The following is a 16,184-nucleotide window of genomic DNA, read 5'->3' on the forward strand; positions in this document are numbered from 1 at the left end:
TGTTTATTATTAGCCTTTGATTATGCGGAGCGTTTTCCATACAAGTCTCTGTGAATGATTTGCTATTATAGAAAGGATAACTTATTACAATGAGCAGATTAATATAAACTTGAGATATGAATTGCAGCCTTCAGACCTGCTGACCAGATTCCAGAGTTCAACAGCAGTGTGATATAATTTATATACACTAAAATCTCTCTTGATAGTTTCATGAAATTTGCAGTACATCAGTTTATGGTTACTTATTTATTAATCCATTGATTTATTTATTTTACCTGAGTGATATGACAGTGAATAATTTTGTCATTCTTACTTACAGGTGGCAGAAATATATCTTGAAGAAGAAGAAGAAGAAGAAGAAGAAGAAGAAGAAGAAGAAGAAGAAGAAGAAGAAGAAGAAGAAGAAGTAGAAGAAGTAGAAGAAGTGGTCAAAGAACAAAAACAAAACATAAAATGTGTGAGGTTTTAGGTGTAGCATTTAGAACTATTATTTAATCTGAGGAAATCTACCATTTAAAGCAACTGATGTTATATATTTATTAGTTAGAAGTACTAGAAGTTTTTTAGTTTGTTTGTTTGGGAAAGGTATCTATGAAAATGATTACTACAGAGTTTGTACAAGGTGCTGGAAGTGCTTGAATTTGGCATTTTTTATGTAACAGTGCTTAAAAAGTGCTTGAATGATAAAAAGTCAATAAATAAAAAATAACTAAAACACTTAAAAGGGTTTATTTTTGAAAGAGCACAAATAAAATCCTTTCACTCAAAATATGACTCCCTGCTGCAGCCCCTCCTCCTCCTTTTGGTCACTCATTCATTTTAACAGGGACGGCTTTGGTCCACTTCTCAGACCTCTTTAGCAACTTTTTTCAAAAAAAGCACCTAGCAACATATCTAGCGACTTTTTGGACAAACCTTAGCTACTTTCTGTAGAAAAGAATGGCCACTACTGCCTGGCGAGTGCGAGGTCCTGCTTTCAGAAACAGAAAAATTATGTAAATGAGAACAGCTTTATTGGGAATTCGGCTATATTAAAATTCAGCATGTGAGCACAGAGAGTAGAATATGTTATAACAGGCTGACACTAGGCAGAGTGAAAATATGATGCAATGATGTAATAAATATGCTAATTAGTGCATGACATCATCTAGCATTGTTTGGACACAGTGCTCCTGTCACTCACTTGGAGTATTTTGACATTATGGTGAAAATGAAGCAATGACTGGGAAATACAAATTTAGTCCATCACGGCTGGGAAAAGGACCTATATAAAAATTGGTTGTTTAAAAAAAATATTATTATTATTAATATTTTTTTTGGAAATGAAGGATATGTTTGAATGACATCTCTTGTATAGTCCTTGAAAGTCCTGGATTTCAGTATGAAGCATCTGTACGGACCCTGTTACTATGTACTATATGATTGATTGATGTATTAAACATGCCCTCTTGATTTCTGGGTTTAGCATAGTTATACCTCGGTTTGAGTTTAAAATAATAGCTAGATTTTAATTTCTCTCACAAATATTATTGAGTAGATAGAGTATATTCAGTCGCCTTTCTGTGAAAGTGAGAATTTCTAGGTTAACATTAAAGAAAATAAAACACTCAAATTATCCTGGTTGTAAGAACCGCTCATTCATCTGTACACCTTTACAGTTTGCAGTGCAGATATATCATGAGCTTTATTGAACAATACTCAGAATCTTTGTCACCTCCCAGCCAATCAGTCATCACATTCATGATGAAATTTTGTATAGTTGGAAGCATGTCTACAACACAGAAAGTGCTGAGATCATGTAAGAATGAGGTTTTACTCACTTTTAAACTTTGTTTTTTTCCCTTAAACACTTACCTGCTTGAGAATTTCCAAAGTTTGTAACCCTTAACCCTGGAGTTGGGAGTCGAACATGCTAACCACTAAGCCACCGTGTGCCCCACTCTGGTTTCTATAATTTAATAAAAATGTGACACACAGAATAGCACAATGCACTGTTAAATCAATAGTGGGTGACTGTGTTTTCTTTATACTGTATATGCACTGTGAATGACTTCTTATGTAAAAACATAAACATAACTGACATGCTGCTTTATTAAATCATAGCAACTTGAGCACCTGCACAGCCCAACTCTGAATATGAGGAACTTTCCTACACAAATATTGATATAACTAATTGTCTGCACTTATATAGTGCTTTTTTAACCTTAGCAGTTCTATATTGCCATCTCACTGTTTGACAGATAAAAATATGTCAATGATGCTTTAGAATTAGATAAATTAAGTTCCTGCAAGTTATGAATTGAACTATTCATTTATAACTCAAAGAGTACATTAATGGCTTTTGTAATGACCACTGTGTATCCCATGTAGCACACAGACCCTAATGCATTTGATGTCATGTACTATGTTTCAATATTATTATTATTATTATTATTATTATTATTATTATTATTATTATTAATAATAATAATAATAATAATAATAATAATAATAATAACATTAATAATATTAATCATAATTATGATGGTGATGATTATATTATTATTATTACTAATAACAATAACAATAATAATAATAATAATAATAATAATAATAATAATAATAATAATAATAATAATAATAATAATAATAATTATTATTATTATTATTATTGTTATTATTATTATTGTTATTGTTGTTCTTGTTCTTGTTGTCAAAAAATCACTTCACTGGACAGGAATGTGATGTAAAAACAGACTTAAAAACATTGAGTCATTTAATATAGGTCAACTGTTCTCTATTATACAAGTAGCGTGTGTGTTAAATTTCACGTTCTTTTCAGGGATAAACATATTGGAGGATATTTTGTTGATCTGGCACAAAATTAAAAGGAACTAACTTACACTAAAAAATTAATTTACATTAAGAAAGAGGAACCTTTGGGTACCAAGGTTATAAGTTATAAACTTATAACCAAGGGAACATTTAGTGTGTGTATGTGTGCATGTATGTGTGTGTGTGAGAGAGAGAGAGAAAAAGAGAGAAAGAGAGAGAGAAAATGAAAATTGGCATGTGGTCTGCGCCTCTATAGCACCGTTGTTCTACAGAAAGTGCTGAGGGTGAGACCTGAATGTCGGGCTGCCTGATTGATTAATTTCAACTATAACTATTAACTGGAGGGGGGTTGGGTGGAGGTGGGGGTGCGGTTAACATTTGGCTAGTGCATAAATTACACCTAATACGTCTAGGTCACTAGTTAATATTAGCTGTAATTTAATTTTAAAAAAAAGAGAACCTAGTATGTTTATTAGAAACCAACCAAAATCACTTGAAGAGTGAGACATGTAAAAGAACCTGAGGTTACAAAGGAACCCAGGGTAACTAAGTAACTAAACTCACATTGGCTAATGTTAATGTTCATGAGTTCCCCATCAAGAGAACAACAATTGTGTGAATTAAAGTGTTACAAGGAGAAAACCACTGCTCTCCAAAAAGAACATTGCTGCCCATCTGCAGTTTGCTAATGATAAGTAATATCATATAGTAATAAGTCTGTCGGAAAAATGTTTTGTGTATGGAAAAATATAACCTTTTGGTTTAAATAAGAAGTATTATGTTTGGAGAAAGCAACTACATCCCAGCATAGAAACCTTACTTATAGGAAACTTGCAATAATTGATCGAACAATGCATTCTGAATTATACCAGTGAAGTCTAAAGGAAAATTTCAGAACATCTGTCTGTGAAATGAATCTCAAGAGAAAGTGAGTCATGCAGCAGGCCAACAACCCTAAGCACACAAGCACACAAGGGTCTACCAAAGTATGGTTAAAGAAGAATAAAATTAATGTTTTGCTATTGCCAAGTCAATGTCCTGACCTTAATCCAATAGAAATGTTGTGGAAGGACCTCAAGCAACCAATTCATGTGTGGAAAATCACCGACATCCCAGAGTTGAAGCTGGTCTGTACTGAGGAACGGGCTAAAATTCTTACAAACCGATGTGCAGGACTGATCAACAGTAAAAACAGTGAAAATGTTTAGTTGCGGTTATTGCTGACCAAGGGGGTCACACCATATGCTGAAATCAAAGGTTCACATAAGATCACATAGTAGAAAGAAAACATTCCAAACACCATTATAGTACCAGCAGCAGCCTGGACTGTTGACATTAGGCAGATTCATGCTGCTGATGCCAATGTCTGACCCTATCATCTACATGCCACAACAGAAATCAAGATTCATCAAATCCAGTTCCAGTGAGCCCACGCCCACTCTAGCCTCAGATTCCTGTTCTTGGCTCACAGACAGGAGTGGAACCTCATATGGTTGTAGCTTAGCCACCTCATTTGATTTGACCTGTTGTATGTTGCAAGAGGGTTTTCTACTCACCACACTTGTAAAGAATTATTGTAATTGTAGCCTTTCTGTCAGCTCAAACCAGTCTCCTCTGACCTCTCTCATCAAAAGGTGTTTGTTTTTCTCCACCATTCTGTGTAAACGCAAGAGATTGCTGACTGTGAAAATCCCAGATCAGCCTCTAAAATTCTCAAACCAGCTCGTCTGGCACCAACATTCACACCATCATCACTGAGATTCTGATGTCTGTTGTGAATATTAACTGAAGCTTACTGAAATACTTACCTGTATCTGCATGATTTTATGCATTGCGCAGCTGCCACATGAATTAGCTTAATTCTTTTTCAAATACATCCTGCAGAAGCAAATAAGATCGGCACTCCTGGAACTTTGAGTAGCCTAATGCAAAATGTATTCAAAGTACTATTTTTCCTAAACAATTCTTGAAGAAGGCCAAAACATCTGAAATTGGATTCAAGACACTTTATACAGTGTTACCACCATTGAAATCACCATTTAATTACATATGCTTCAACAGTTAAAATATATCCAAATAAATAAATAAATAAATAAATAAATAAATAAATAAATAAATAAATAATAATGTGTAATTTATATACCTCTTTACTAATAACCAATGTCACTTTACAATTACAATGTTTCAACAAAACATGGAACATGTAGTAGTTTAGATTTAAGAAAAAATATGATGTATAGTTTACAAAGAAATATTAAATTTCTCATAAAACGATTTCACTGCTTATGCTAAACTTAATTTACAAAAGTTTCTATTTACAAGATTGAATTATATAAAGTGATCGTGATCAATTCATGTAGTATTAATGTAAACCAATTGCTTTATGAAATCTTGTGGGGATTTTATCACTGACAGGTACTATAACTATAGTATTTAAATTAACTTGATTCAAATGTGTTTGATAGAATAGCACAATGTTTTAATAACTTCAATGTTAATTAATTTTTTTAGCACATGAATATTATGTGCTATTATTAATTAATATTATCCTGGTGTCTAATATTATTTTTTGAGAACGGTTTCATATTAAAATACAATGAATCTGCACATTTGAACATTTTTGCTTTTGTGTCGCACATTTGTTCAACAGTTTTTACGAATCAGACATTAATTGATTCATAAATCACTTATCACCCTGGATAAAACCTATAACTATATTATATTTTTATATATTTATGTATGTATAAAATGTAAATGGAAGATTTTTGCTTCATGTTTTTTTAAACTTTGTTATAGACTGTCGTTTGAGGCAAACTTATTTGCATTTGTGAAGCACAAAGTGCATTTGCCTTTTAAATAAACTACATATTCATTTAGTGATACACCAAGTGGACAGGTCAGAGTTTAAAAGGTCAAAGAAATTACTTTCTGGTCTATGTTGAACAAGGTAAGAGATCTTTCTAAACTGTGCCTTTATTTGGCACAATGAATTATATATTTGTTATATGATGCACTTCATATAATTTGATGTGCACAGTAAAAGTCTGATTATTAATTGGTGAATGGTACATTGCTTCCTCAATTGGCTATTTTCTTTTTAATCCTTGAGTGCTCTTGTGAATTGTCTAAAGTTGGTATCTTGCTAGTTAAGCAGAAAATGGAGAATTCACAAAGGCCCATGAATTTTCTTTTAGGTAAACTCTGATTTCAAGTACATTACACTACATTACAAGTACACTACACTATGATTGATTTAATATCGCTTGTAAATTGTCATAATTTTAAAAGACAATACCTTTTCTAGAAAAAAAAATACCCATCAAATGTTATTCCTATTACGTCACTTCCTAAGCAGTCACATAATCAAATGTATAATTATAGATTATATATTTTTTGCACAGGGATATGCATTTTCTCATTGCAGTCGATACTGACCCATGAGCAAGGTAAGAATACATGGATGGATAGTAGAATCTTGCAATATGTCTCTCTCTCTCTCTCTCTCTCTCTCTCTCTCTCTCTCTCTCTCTCTTGCTCTGTGTGTGTGTACTTTATAGTAACTACATAGTAACTGAACTACAAAGTAAACTTTCTCATCTTCCCTCCAGTCAATGGGGAATCCGTCTATTCCTTAGACGGAATAGTAATACAGTATGAAGCACAGAAGGGTTTACTTAGAAAGGTTTTTATTTTATTTTACTTCACTTTCATGGGAAATTCTTTAGAATGGAGGGCTGCATTTTTCTTATTAACTTTAGGGGATAGAAAAAATAGAGGGTGGTGCGGGAATGACTGTCTATAGCTGCTATAATGTAAGGGATAACAGGAACTAACTTGTCTCACAGGTGTTCTGTAACATTAAACATGACTATAAACTGAGAAAAGGTGGTAAAACTTCAGGGTGGTGATAAATTTATTAAGAATTATTAACTTTGGATTTAACTTAATATGTAAAACTAAATACAGTTCCAGTCATATCCATCTCTCTCTCTCTCTCTCTCTCTCTCTCTCTCTCTTAACAGCTGCTGAATATCAACATTGCTATTTTTTTAGTGCCTGTTACTAAGAGGGCATTTCTCAGATTAAAGTTAAACAGCAGTGAGGATCTCATGAACCCTACCGTCAGGAACAAAGTTCTTCAAAATGTTTGTCTTTATGAGAATGTACACTCGGTTGTAAGTTTATTAGGTACACATACCTTGTAGCTACACTCTTACACAATGACATGTATGGAAGATTTTATATACCTAATAGTAGTTTTTCCTCATAGATGTTATCTGTGAATATCCAGCCATCAGTATATCAGGTCCATTGGACAAAGGAACTAGAACTGGAAACTGAAACTTAAAAAATGGTAGGAAAATTATTTCACTACTAATACTGAAATAATAATAATAATAATAATAATAATAATAATAATAATAATAATAATAATAATAATAAATATAGCTGCAAGCAGCAATGATCAATTATATAAACCCTACTGAGCATCTGTGGGGCATCCTCAAACGGAAGGTGGAGAAGCACAAGGTCGCTAACATCCACCAGCTCCGTGATGTCGTCATGGAGGAGTGGAAGAGGACTCCTGTGGCAACCTGTGAAGCTCTGGTGAACTCCATACCCAAGAGGGTTAAGGCAGTGCTGGAAAATAATGGTGGCCACAAAAAATATTGACACTTTGGGCCCAATTTGGACATTTTCACTTAGGGGTGTACTCACATTTGTTGCCAGTGGTTTAGACATCAATGGCTGTGTGTTGAGTTATTTTGAGAGGACAGCAAATTTACACTGTTATACAAGCTGTACACTCACTACTTTACATTGTAGCAAAGTGTCATTTCTTCAGTGTTGTCACATGATAAGATATAATCAAATATTTACAAAAATGTGAAGGGTGTACTCACTTTTGTGAGATACTGTATGTACCCCAAGTTTGGTCAAAATATCTCATTCCGTTCAAGAGTGATTTGAGTAAAAGTGGCCACTCCCACTTCAAACTTTTTGAAGTGCCCTTGCGAGGGTAAATCAAAACTTGATTTGGATAAGTGGTCCAAAGAACTGTCCTGCAATAAGATTATTACATTTGACCAAAAACCTAGTATTTGTTCGCAAAACTAACATTTTTAAATAATCTCAACTATTTTTTGAACGAAAAGAACGAATTGATTGATAGCAGTGGTCCTAGAGGCAAAGTTGTTCCAAATGCTTAATAGTAATAATAATAATAATAATAATAATAATAATAATAATAATAATAATACTGTAACAGACTCACACTGGGAGATGGGTTAGAATGCATGTTGCAGAAGCTTTTATTAAACTCATGCAAAACGCAAGGCTCAGTCTTGGTCAATGAAACAGGCAGGGTTCAGTAATGGGTAAAGAGTCCTACTGGCAAACAAGACAGAAAGGTAATCCAAAAACATGAATCCAGAAGCACAGGCAAATGGTCATAACAGGAAGCAAAAATGAGAATAATCATACAAACGCTCAGTAAGGCAGATTAACTGGCAAAACTTTGCAGTGAGTCACATGAAGCACATAAAACTACACATCGGAAGTGGCTGTGGAGGGATTGAAGTGGAGTCAATATTCGGGAGAGGGCTCCCTCTGGTGTTGGGATGAGTGGGTCTCTGAATGTGGCTTTACCACTACTTCTACTGCTAATAATAATTGTAATATAGCCAAAGTCTGCGGGGTCCAATCACTCCTGGCATTTAGCACCTCCACTGGCCAATTCTTATCAAGATACATAGAACAATAAAGAGACCATACGTGAGCATACTTACACATATCACATTTTGTGACGATAGCTCAATACTAGTTGTGTAACCCAGTGGTTTTCAAAGTGGGGGGCGCCCGGAGGGCCTCAACAATTTGGTGTGAAAAGTAAATTCTCACTCTCAGACAACCACACACACACAATCAATTCCTAATGTACTGTAAAGATGTAAGATGTAATTATTTATTTAAAAAAGGGGGATATCTTCAGAAGTCTGTATTTTTAATGTGTTTTAAAGACATCTTGCAAAAGGGGGGCCTCGGTCAAATGTTAATGTCATTTGGGGGGGCCTTGCCCTGGAAAAGTTTGGGAACCTACAGAAGGCAGACATGTTTTTGAAGTAATTCACTTACAGATTAGCAGAAAGCGCACACCAAATTCTGGTCCATTGGAATTTTCGTTCCTGAGAAACAGCTATTTTAACTTACCGCTGACCCTTATGAACATGAATCATGCCCCCAGGTAGCCAATTTGAGAGCGATTGGATCAGATAATAGGAGGTCCCTCCCTGAACTTACTATTCAAGTTTTGTGTGGGAACCGTTTCAAATATCTGCTGATATCTGATTGGCCAATGACAGGCATGTTTTTCATTAATTCAGTCATCATGAGAATCCATTACAGTTTAGCACATATATGTACCATACCAAATTTGAGCTTGATCAGACTTACAGATCCTCATAAAAGAGCTATCTGATCTTAGGTCTGCTCCCTTTGTATGACCAAACTTGGCACATGACCTCAGAATCTTGTCCTGTACATGTCTTTCAAGTTACGTGCAAATCCATGTAAGCACTCATGAGTTATAGCTGGCTGACATTTTCTTTTGCTGTGTTGTGAGCAAAACTTTGTCATGTACACAGCTACTGTGTGTACATATGTACTCATGCGATATACCATTGGAAAGCTAAGACTCTTTTTATTCAATTGTTGTAAACCATTTCAAGATACAATCACAACAGCATTGTCTTGAGTATCAATACTTTAATTTATCTGTTGTAAAGCTGCATAAAGCTGGGTGCCTCGGCAGAAGGAGAGAGGGAGAGAAAAGATTATTAGGACTGGGAATTAGTATAATAGAAAGTCTAGTCAGGGTAGGCTTGAGTAAACAAATATGTTTTAAGCCTAGACTTAAACACTGAGACTGTGTCTGAGTCCCGAACACTAATAGGAAGACTGTTCCATAACAGTGGGGCTCTATAAGCGAAAGCTCCCCCCCCTGCTGTAGCCTTCACTATTCGAGGTACCGTCAAATAGCCTGCATCTTTTGATCTAAGTAGGCGTGGCAGATCATAGAAAACCAAAAGGTCGCTTACATATTGTGGTGTGAGACCGTTTAGTGCTTTATAGGTTAATAAAAGTATTTTATAATTAATGCGGAATTCCACTGGGAGCCAATGCAGTATTGATAATATTGGTGTGATATGGTCGTATCTTCTAGTTCTATTTAGGACTCTACCAGATGCATTCTGGACTAACTTGAGTTTGTTTATATTGCTACTGGAACATCCAGACAGTAAGGCATTACAGTAATCTAATCTAGAGGTGACGAATGCATGAACTAGTATTTCCGCATCATGTAGTGACAATATGTTTCTTATCTTAGAAATATTTCTGAGATGAAAGAAGGCTATCCTAGTAATCTTATCTACATGAGCATCAAATGATAGGCTGGAGTCAATAATCACTCCAAGGTCTTTAACTGCTGTACATGTTGAAACAGAAAGTCCATCCAGAGTAACCATGTGATCAGAAAGATTATTTCTATCTACACGTGATCCTAATAATAGTATTTCTGTTTTATCAGAATTAAGTAAAAGGAAGTTAGTTAACATCCAACGTCTAATGTTTAACGTCTACTTGTATTTTCTTTGTTATTTTCCTTTTAGGTAAGCTAGCTATCTAACAATAGAATTCTTTGGTCCATTATTTTGGCCTTGGCCCACCCTGAAGTTATGCCTGGTTTGGTTCCTTGTACAGTTATATGTATATAATTTTGTGTTTTACAATATACCACAACCTTTTTGAACAACCTTGTTGGTGTTATTCCTGTCTGCCCTTATTTAAAGGTCAAATTCCATTGAATCCCGAGCTGGTTACTCTGTGCGGCCTAACTTAGACTGAGCCGTAACAGTGCGCAAAGGTTTCAATTATGAATATACATAGAAATATAAAAATACATTTTGTAGATTGCTGGACATGTGATATGATAGCTCTTAGTGTCACCTTTCATTAGTGCCCAAAATTATATGTAAAATCAGGAGTAGTGGCGTTTTTATCCTAGGTATGTGTACATGGTTACCAAGGGCCCTTTGGAGTCTCCAAAATGTGCTTTTGGTAAAACGCATTGGACATACCCTTCAAAAAACATGTAAAATATCAATATTTGTGGCATTGTTAATCAAATTTGAACTTGGACTAACAAAGGTTTCATGCTGTGGTCCAACTATGTTTTCCAGCTAATAGATACCAGCTGTAGTCATTTGCAGGCATCTGTATCTATCTATCCATTTTCTGTACTGCTTATAATACTGGGTCTCAGGGAAGTTAGAGTCGATCCCAGGAAGCATGGGGCACAATTTAGCACCACCTCATTAGAATCGACTGACATGTGGCAGCCATACTGTTTACAAATGTCAGCATGTTTTTGATAATTATTGAGCATCAAACCAAATAATAATTATTGATGATTGACCACAAATTTCCAAATAGCAAAAAATGCTAAACTAACTTTTGCCAACTAGTCCTAGGATATTTGGCCTAACTTCAGAAATTTGTTGACAATCCTCAATAATTAATATTTGGTGTGATGCTCAATAATTATCAACAATATGTTGACATTTGTAAACAGTAATGGTAATGGGAGGGAGCACTACCTATGGAGCAAGTTTCATCTCTGTACAATTTAGGGTTTGGTTAGTAAAGTTTGTTTTAAGGAAGAAGAAGAAGAAGAGAAGAGAAGTAAATCTTAGTTACAATAGGGTTCCAGCACCTTTAGTGCTTGGACCCTTAAAAGTCCTGACAATTACAACAGGGTTCTAGTACCTTTTGTTCTTGGACTCCTAAATAATAATATTCTCCATGCCATAGAATTGCGAAATCAGTAAGTAAGTAAGTAACAGAAAGTTAACCAAGAATAAGCCAGAATAATGCTTCTAACATGCTTCACCATATAATTACCTTGAAGCATTTGCTCACATATTTCCAGTTAGACAAAAAACATTAGTGTTAATGATTTTACAAATCAGAAGTGTTGCAGGAATATAGTATGAACTAATGTGATATAAAAACATTCTCTGAACATGCAGATTAAACCTTTGTGAAACCAAATGTTGCTAAAAAAAAAAAAAAAAAAAAAAAGGTCAGAAAATGTTCTGCTAGCCTAATATTGTTAACTGGGTATGTCTCAAAAGAAGGTCTTACCGTCGGCTATAATTCATTTAAAATGTTTCCAGGTCGTATATTCAGGGAAAAGAGTAAGGAAAAAACATAACGGGTGCATGCTCTTATAGGAAAATAATCAATGATAGACTTGTTTGCAGGGGGCAGGCATGAAGCAGAGTTATGATTACCTCCCAAAGTTAAATATTTTCCAATTATAGCATGTCCTGAATAGATATCTTCTTATACCACAACAATTTGGGAACAATTACATTTAATGCTGTAGAAGATCCAGAAGACAAAGCATTACCTATGATCACTTATGTTATAGCAGTTATAAAGACTTGTTTCCTCCCTTTCTCTTGATGTTAATGAGATAAAAACATTTTGCTGAAGACTCTCCCATAGTGGAAATCTTACAGAGTGCTGAAACCCGAGTCTCTTTCCATATATGTTAAATAAACACCTCCTTACAGATAGCTTCACCATATCAGTATCATATCAATATCAATACATCATCAATAAAGATTAGTGAGCCTGGTCCAGAAGGAGTCATACAATCCCAAGTCATGACACTGCCTTTCCATCTTTGGTAGAGGTTAATCTTGGTTCCAGAAATTTTGTGGCTCATCTCATCATCATCATACAGCTGATGAGTGGTTTGAATCTTGTGATATGGGCTCTGTATTTCTGCTCTCAAAGTCTTCCTCGAACGGTGGATTATGATACTGCCTCCCCTGCCCTGTGGACGTTGTTGTTGATGTCACTGACTGTTGTTTTTGAGTTTTTCTTCAGAACTTTCGCAATTGTTCTATCATCAGATGTTATTCTTTTCCTTGGTTGACCCATTTGGTGTCTGTTGCTCAGTACACCAGTGGATTCTTTCTTTTTCAGTACATTCAAAATTAACAATAAGATATGGGTTTCTTTCCTTCACTCTGCTAACGAAGCCTTTGGTGCGCCCGACCATGCCTGCAGCTCCATCAGTGCAAACACTTGTGCAATTTTCCCACGCAAGTCCTCCCTGGTCAAGATATTCCGATGTGACCCAAAAAATTTCCTCTCCTGTTGTTTTTTCTGGCAGTGCCTTGCAAAATAGGAAGTTTTCTCTAATGGCATCTCCATCCACAAAATGCACATTGGCCAACACCTGAGAATGTCTACAATATCCGTAGACTCATCAAGTTGCAACGCAATTTTCCTACTGATGCGTATCTTTTCCAAAACATGACTTCTGATGTCTGTAGACATGTCATCTATACGTCTATCAATTGCGTCATCTGAGAACGGGATTTTAGCTATGTCTTTAACCGCGTCAGGGCCGAGCATCTTGTTGACAATGTCTTTGCAGGCAGGTAGTATTAACGTCTCTGCCACAGTGTGGGACTTTTTTGATTTAGCTACAAGTTCAGCAACTAGGTAACTAGCTTTGAGGGCTTTCTCATTAACCTTTGTGTTTTTTCTCATAAAAGTTGCCTGTTTCTCTGTGTTTTCACACAGGCGAACAAAATTGTCCATCGGCTTGTTTTGAACTGACGGGTGTTTCGTTTGGAGATGGCGTTTAAGCTTGCTTGGCACCATGGCGCTGTTGGACAGCTTCTTGTTACACACCAAGCATAATGGAGTTGGTGTTGTCTCATCCCCGGTGAAAGTAAATCCAAACAAAAGACATCTTTCGCTGTATTGACTCGAGATCACTGTCTTTGCTTTCTTTTTTACTCATACTAGTGCCTTCACCTGGGTCAGAATCTTGTCCAGGGCCCAGTTCGGAGTTTGCATTTTTCCTTTTTAAAAACTTCTCCATCTCTGTCACCACGACCTGTCGCATTCGTCATTAAGTCTCTAAGAAGGAACGAGGCAATTAGCTACCTGTTGCCACCTGGACGAATATTACATTACTCTGCCAGTCACTATATTACAGCACAGACACTCAACAATGGCATATTATTTGCAGATAATAATAAATAAATGTTAATAAAAAAAATAAATTAAGACTAATTAAGTGAAATTGGATAATTTCTCACGGCACACCTGAAGATCTCTCACGGCACACCAGTGTGTCGCGGCACAATGGTTAAAATCACTGTACTAGACTATAGTCTATTATACAAATATCGTGCACGTGTGTGTTCTATTTCACATTCTTTTCAGGGAGATCATACTGGAGGATATTTTGAAGATCTGGAACAAAATAAACTTTACATTGAAAAAAGAACCTTTGCGTACCAATGGTATGTCTAGATCATATAGGTCTAGGTCATACAGTATCTCGCAAAAGTGAGTACACCCCTCACATTTTTGTAAATATTTGATTATATCTTTTCATGTGGACAACACTGAAGAAATGACACTTTGCTACAATGTAAAGTAGTGAGTGTACAACTTGTGTAACAGTGTAAATTTGCTGTCCCCTCAAAATAACTCAACACACAGCCATTATGTCTAAACCGCTGGCAACAAAAGTGAGTACACCCCTAAGTGAAAATGTCCAAATTGTATATGTTTGTATATGTTGTTTTTCTCAGATTTGTGAATCCCTGCCCATCTTTACTTCTGAGAGCCTCTGCCTCTCTAAGATACTCTTTTTATACCCAATCATGTTACTGACCTGTTGCCAATTAACCTCCAGCGGTTTGTTTTTAGTAGCACTTACTTTTCCAGCCTTTTGTTGCCCTCGTCCCAACTTTTTTGAGACGTGTTGCTGCCATCATATTCAATATTACCTTATTTTCCCCTTAAACTGGTACATATTCTTAGTTTAAACAACTGATATGTTTTCTATGTTAATTTGTGAATAAAATATGGGTTTATGAGATTTGCAAATAATTGCATTATGTTTTTATTTACATTTTACACAGTGTCGCAGTTTTTTGGAATTGGAGTTGGAGAAAACAAGGCTTGGATGCTAGAAATGCACAATAAGATTTTTACAAAGAAACAGCAGGGTATAAATAGACAAACTAAACAAGGGCTAAAGAGTGACTGTTGTATTAACAGATGCACTGTCATGTCAACACTGAAGAAGGTACATAAACATTTATAGTTACATTCTGGTCTAGACTGTAAAACATATTATCTGAAAAAATATAACATATTATGACAAAAAATAACATGTGTTACTTAACTCATTCAACTATGGCAACCCCAAAAAATGGGGGGTGGTGGTGAAGCCAAAAGGAATATTTAAAATGTTTTTAGAGATCAGGTATGCAGATTTTGAGGAATGCAGATTGTTTTTAAATGTGCAAGAATATAAAGTGTAGGATTTACACGGATTAAATTCTCCGAATTTGTTAGAGGTTCACTGACTAATGGACTCTTATCCAGTCACTGACTTCTGATGGTAGGCGTACTCTAGGTAGAATTTTTGTGCCATATTATTTCTATTTTTGGCTTACTACAAACATTTTTAGGAAAAATACTTGTGGCAAAGGGGGTGTAGTCGATGAAGAAGGGAGGGGAAAAAACAAACACACTCACACACACACACACACACACACACAGGAAACATTCTTTTGAGATTTTGGTCCATGTTGACATGGTCGCATCACATTGCAAAAGAAAACATTCCACACACCATTATACTACCAGCAGCAGCCTGGACTGCCAATGTCTGACCCTATCATCTACATGTCACAACAGAATTCAAGATTCATCAAATCCAGTTCCAATGAGTCCACGCCCACAATAGCCTCAGATTCCTGTTCATGGCTCACACACAGGAGTGGAACCTAATATGACTGTAGTTTATCCACCTCATTTGGTTTGATGTGTTGTATGTTGCGAGATGCTTTTCTGCTCACTCACTTGTAAAGAATTATCATTACCATAACCTTTCTGTCAGCTCAAACCAGTCTGGCCTTTCTCCTCTGACCTCTCTCATCAAAAGGTATTTGTTTTTCCCTCCCATTCTGTGTAAACTCAAGAGATTGCTGTCTGTGAAAATTCCAGATCAGCCTCTAAAATTCTCAAACCAGCTCGTCTGGCACCAACATTGATACCATCATCACTTTGATTCTGATGTTTGGTGTGAATATTCACTGAAGCTTATTGAAATACTAACCTCTATCTGCATGATTTTATGCATTGTGAAGCTGACACATGAGTTAGCTTAGTTATTTTTCAAAAACATCCTGCAGAAGCAAATAAGATCTGCACTCCAAGTGCTTTGAGTAGCCTAATGCAAAATGTATTCAAAGTACTATTTT

The 16,184-nt window shown here is 35.5% G+C and overlaps 1 protein-coding gene across 4 annotated transcripts in view; it reads left to right on the forward strand.

The window, feature by feature from the left end:
• LOC108260858 (fucolectin-like) overlaps nt 1-1,477 on the forward strand; it is a 6,624-nt gene extending 5,147 nt beyond the window's left edge. Inside the window, exon 9 of one of the 4 annotated variants that reach the window (XR_008393767.1) lies at nt 320-1,474. The gene's annotated coding sequence lies outside the window, so the exon portion shown is untranslated. Of the gene's footprint in view, nt 1-319 lie in introns of all 4 variants that reach the window. The other 3 variants (XR_008393768.1, XM_017461511.3, XM_053677438.1) reach the window with 3 other exon arrangements.
• The last annotated feature ends 14,707 nt before the right edge of the window (nt 1,478-16,184 follow it).

The sequence above is a fragment of the Ictalurus punctatus genome, chromosome 29 (genome assembly GCF_001660625.3).
Source record: "Ictalurus punctatus breed USDA103 chromosome 29, Coco_2.0, whole genome shotgun sequence".
In the NCBI taxonomy this organism is placed as follows: Eukaryota; Metazoa; Chordata; class Actinopteri; order Siluriformes; family Ictaluridae; genus Ictalurus; species Ictalurus punctatus.